This window comes from Oncorhynchus keta, chromosome 37 (assembly GCF_023373465.1).
Source record: "Oncorhynchus keta strain PuntledgeMale-10-30-2019 chromosome 37, Oket_V2, whole genome shotgun sequence".
Lineage (NCBI taxonomy): Eukaryota > Metazoa > Chordata > Actinopteri > Salmoniformes > Salmonidae > Oncorhynchus > Oncorhynchus keta.
The window spans coordinates 4,787,158-4,793,017 of NC_068457.1; the positions used below are offsets into that span (position 1 = coordinate 4,787,158).

The 5,860-nt window shown below is 39.2% G+C and overlaps 1 pseudogene; it reads left to right on the forward strand.

The window, feature by feature from the left end:
• The first annotated feature begins 2,429 nt into the window (after positions 1 to 2,429).
• LOC118370316 (cytochrome c-like) lies at positions 2,430 to 5,593 on the forward strand (annotated as a pseudogene).
• Positions 5,594 to 5,860: the final 267 nt, after the last annotated feature.

Below are 5,860 nucleotides of genomic sequence, written 5' to 3' on the forward strand. Positions count from 1 at the left end.
GGAGAAACTTCCAGAAGGACAACCATCTCTGCAGCACTCAGGCCTTCATGGTAGAGTGACCAGACGGAAGCCACTCCTCAGTAAAAAGCACATGGCAGCCCACTTGGAGTTTGTCAAAAGGCACCTAAAGGACTCTCAGACCATGGGGAACAAGATTATCTGGTCTGATGAAACCAAGATCGAACTCTTTGGCCTGAATGCCAAGCATCACGTCTGGAGGAAACCAATACCATTCTTATGGTGAAGCATGGTGGTGGTAGCATCATGTTGTATGGATGTTTTTCAGCGGCAGGAACTGGAATCAAGGGAAAGATGAACGGTGCAAAGTACAGAGATCCTTGATGAAAACCTGATTCAGAACCCTCAGACTGGGGCGAAGGTTCACCTTCCAACAGGACAACGACCCTAAGCACACAGCTAAGACAACGCCGGAGTTGCTTCTGGACAAGTCTCTGTTCTTGCTTTGTCATTATGGGATATTGTGTGTAGATTGGTGAGGAGGGAACAAATGGGAACAATTTAGTCATAGTGGGCAGCACAAGCATGGAGGTGGGCAGGGACAAGCATGAGCTAGCGAAATCCTTTTGGCACGTTCTAGCATGCCTGCGCATATTGCCTTTAGGGAACACCTACATTGTGAAGTGTGTATGTGCAATAACTCAATATGCCTTTGCACTCCTAAACAACTAAACCTTTTTTTACTTAATTAGTGAAGTCTGCAAAAGTCAACTCTGTTTGTAACATTCTAGTTTTGGGAACAGAAAATTGTATGTAGATCAAATGTTTCATCGATGAGAAAATTAGCAGAATGTAGGCCAAAATCCATCTTGATCCATCTTCTCCCACTGCCGGCAACTGGGCTTCCTCTCAATACCATGCATTATAGTGAGTGGAAACGCCAAGTGGACGCTTCACATGTATACATCCAGTGAAATATCTGTCTTATTTGCTATCTGTGGCTGAACTGAGGTCCATACTCCAGTCCAGGTGGTGGTAATGCACCTTTAAGTTGGATTCCAACCAATAAAGACCATAGAGGAAGACCAAAATAGGCAAGATTACTAGAAACCAACTAGGTTTTCCCTTTTATCTGTAGATGAATTGTCGGAGTAGAGAACACAGGATTTTGTGTGACTCAAAATGGATCAAAATTCTACAAAGATCAAGGGAAAAAAGGACCTTGTGCGTTTCCGATAAAACATCCACCTGATGTTTACACCCCAGGACAAATTAGCTAGCAACTGCAAAATAACTAGCTAAATGTCCATGAATGTATCGACCTGTCCCCAAATGAATATAGTTGGTTCAGAGTCCGTTTTGATATTTCAACCTTCTTATCCTGATCGCGTCTGGTGTGGCTGGACCAAAACCAACATGCGCGTGCCCTGTGACAGTACCACTACATATTCGTAGAAAGCTAGCACGTGACTGAAGTGCTGCCTGATTGTGATGTCAAATGCCGGTGCCTCTAAAATGATGTGACCTTCCATTACCCCCAAACTAGGACTATTCCATAAGCAACCAATAGATGACAATTCCTTGGCAGGTTTAAAAATATATGATTCAAAGGTAATAATCGTGACTCATTTTGTTTTACCTTGCGACCGTATCACTGCTGCTGGTATTCTGCTAAAATGATGATAGACCGGTAAGTTTAATGTGAGTAGGACAGTGTGTCCTGGGCTTTGAAGAATAGGAATTGCGTAAACCTAACCTGCAATTCGGAAACAATTGACTAAGGCTGTGCCCCTCCATCCATGCCCTTTTAGATTCTTTCATTTATAATGGATTTGTTTAAAGTGTATGGTTTTTTTAGGTAGTTAGATATGTATTGCAGGTCATGGACCTCTTCTTAGCTTGCTATAGCTAGCTAGCTCAGCAACACTGACAGCTCCTTGTCAATAATAGCGGCAAATTACTAACTTGAACAAACTAACAGCACTACCCATCTGACGAGCCAACTCACCTGTCAGCTTTCTTCTATAGAAAAATATGTCGCAGTAAGAAACCCAATTACAATTAGCTAACTCGTTTTTGCTTTAACTATAAATTACATATTGGTTCGCTAAATCGACAGATTGTTAGTAGAATACCAGCAGCAGTGATACAAGCCCGCGATGTCGGCTACAATGCTCCGTTGATGGTTAGCTAACTTTAGCTGGCTGAGCTAGCTCAGGGCAGTGTGGAAAATTTTGCCCGTGAAGTTATATCTTTCTGAGCAAAAAGTTGTTGATTTGGTAGCTAGATCACGTCATCTCAAATGACATTTCGATGGTAGAATCACCTTCATCAGGGAGGTGACCCAGTTGCATGCCGTTAGTCAACTGAATATTGCCCAGACTAATCCAGACCAAGTCCTGGATAACTTTAGGTGATATACAGCAGAGTGTAGCTAACCTAACGTGTTCTGTATCTTCCACTAGGTTACTATGAGTGACATTGCAAAGGGAAAGAAGGCCTTCGTTCAGAAATGCGCCCAGTGCCACACTGTCGAAGACGGTGGGAAGCACAAAGTGGGTCGGACATAAGACTGGTCAGGCTGAGGGCTACTCCTACACGGACGCCAACAAGAGCAAAGGTAGGCCTTTTCACCTATCCTCCTAGTTAGTGGGAAATGGCTGGAAGGGATCCAGATTGTCAAATTACCAAAATTTTCCTAACCTGTTATGAAAGTCAAATCGTCTAGATTCGGAGTAGAGACTCGGGGCTAGAAAATGGTATATCATACACTACAGTTGAGGAACAATGGGGAAAGTAATTTGGCTTTGAAAGTTCATCAACTTGTAACCCCACTTTTGAGAAAATGGCCTTTTGAATGTTTTGGTACACCTACTAGAGAGCTCCTCATTGTCTACACCCATTCAGCATTGTTTACACACTTTTAAACCTTAGCCCCACCAATCTCTTTAAGGATTCAAATGTGAGGCCATGTGCTAAATGGAGTGAGTATGGTAATGTGCTAAACATCCAAAGATTCCAAGACTAAAGACTTGTTTATACTATGTCTATTGTCATGTCTGTAGACAGTTGTCACAGTGACATCATGAACATTCTATTGTCATCTGACATCAAACTTGTCGTTATGAAAAGGTATAAACCGAAAAATGACAGGCAGCATGACATCAGCAGCCTGGTGGTCCAAAATAGCAGAACTGGTATATTTTAACACCAATGAACCCATCTGTTTAAAAAATGAATTTAGTATATCTAAATCTAGCAAATGAGGCAACTAAAAGCAACTTTCTAAACAATGTTTTGGTTAATTTCCAGCTTGTTAGCTAGCTAGCTAACATTAATTTAGTTGAGTAGTCAGTTCAATTAATGACCATATCATAGCTGACTGATTTAAACTTTAGCATATTTAAAAAAAAATATTACAGGTAAATGAACTTACAACAAGATCATTATTTCCAAGTTAATGGCAAGCTAATTACAGAAAATTGCTTACTTTTGTGAGTGTGATGGAATAAAAAAAGGACATTCTACATGGTAAACACACACTATTTCAAAAATCTATGTTTATTTGTCACATGCACAGGATACAGAAGGTGTAAACGGTATAATGAAATGGTTACTTGCATAGCTGAGTCTTTTGTTTAGACATGTACCTAGCTAAATAAACCATTAGCTAGCTAACAGTATGCTTTAACTTGCAATTAAAGCAACTTTCGTACAATATTATGAATGTATAATACCTGAGAATGTAGCTAGCTAGACTCTTACGCATGCATGGATTAATGCTTCTCCCTCTATCATGGATGCCATGATTGCCCTTAGTTTGAATATGTATTCTGGAGGCAGGGGATTTCATACAACAGCCTTCTGTGTTCTCTTTTCTTTCCCTCTGCATATTTGCAATCAAACGGCAGAATTTTCTTAGGTATCATATCCTGCTTCCACCAGGCATTTCACTGATTTCAAAATTCTTGTCAGCTTCTGTGACAACAACACTGTTGATTGCCGTTTCAGAAGATTACAATGTCTGATTCAATAAAAAGTTTTTACCTAAATCAGGGATTTCCTCATCGTCTTATTCATTTTCAGAGTCAGCATGGCACGATCGTTCTCCAGAAAGTGGAGAGTATTAGCAACACTTTTGCAGTTCGTGATATCTTTCAAAAAAGCTGTGTTGGAACGGATTACCAGCACATACTGAGCAGCTCATGTTATAGACAGTCTGCCATGTAAGCATGCATCTAAGTCAAACTCCTCTCTCGGGATTTCCAGCCCATCCATTATCTCAGCAAATGATGCCTAGCGGGAAGGATCCTGGCTTTTTCCGTGGCTAAACCAACTAGGCCCGTAATTTAATTTGTATTTACAGATGGCATACAAGTTTGTTATTAAGGCAAATGAAAGTTCACATGTTCCAGAAGGCATTTCTGCCACCAAAAAGGCGTTTTGGTAAAGAATAAAAATATTTAAGTTCAAATTAGTCTCCTGTGAAGTAGTGATGTGTGACATGCGCCTAGTTTGCTGAAAAAAAGTCACAATTTGACAAGCTGGATCCCTTCTAGCCATTAAGTAGTTAGTGATGTCTGAGTCAATTTACATTTATTGTCAAATGAGGAAATTTATAGCTGTCCCCAAACTTGCAGGTCATTAATAAAAATGTCAGATAATTAACTGAATATTGTCTTGATGTACAGAGTTCCTTGCCTTAGCTATTGGATTGTATTATTCTCTTGTAGGCATTACTTGGGGTGAAGCCACCCTGATGGAGTACTTGGAAAACCCTAAGAAATACATTCCAGGAACAAAGATGATCTTTGCTGGCATCAAGAAGAATGGCGGGCGCCAAGATCTTGTTGCATATTTGAAGTCTGCGACATCATAAAACATTGTATTTGAAGATAAATATTTAAGTTAAATGTGTTTTTAGTTTGAGTTTGCTCTCCCTTTTTGATCTGTACTTCAATGAAACAAAATCACTATTTAATGGCCAGGACTCATCAATCTTTGTGTTGTCATGGAATTTGTCCTATGCCAGACCCATCTTACTTGTGAACAGAATCCAATATTACTTGATGTAATATTGAGATATCAGTCATGGTTGATCAGCTGGTGGTTACTGAAGGCCCCTGGTTCTCCCTCCTGAAGGAATGACAATATATTCCCTGGTTTCACAGGAGTTGTTGAAAGTTAAGTTAGTTTACTTTAATGAAAGTTATAAGTATTCCAGAAGGCTGTTGGTAATTGTGAAGTGGCTATATGCACTATGGTTATGTACCTGAAGGAATTGATCAATTTAAGTGCTGACATTTGAGCATGCAATGCTTTTTTTGTGGATTTGTCTTTAGATAAATAACAGGATTGATATTCAACAAGGAAATAGGTTTAGGTACATTGAGAGGTCCTTTAATTTGAATAGAATATGTCAATAAACCTCAAAGTTCCAGAATGGTTTGGAAATGGCAGCCATACTGGTCGGGGAAAAATCCAAACCAGTCTAATTGGAATGAATGGCAGAGGTATAATCCTGATTAATACTTTCAGCAGGAATATAAGACATATCAGCAATTGTGTAATAGAACTATTATCATATAAATAGTTTGTATTTATTTTATACCAATGTTCTGAATAAATAGCCTCAAATGTATGCAAACAGACAAATGTTTTTTCTTGGTGAAATTATTATATTATACAATATCAATACTTGTTGCAGCTTGTCTAAGTCCTATCAACTGATTTCAGTCAGTGTATGGCTGCATTGTTTAAATGTAATGTTGGCATATAGACAGAAAATTGTGTTCAGATTCAGTGGCATGTTTAAGTGCTAGCCCTGAGTTTTCATGGAGCAACCAATTGATTAGGATTAAATACGCTGAACAAAAATATGAATGCAAAAATGTCAAAAGAT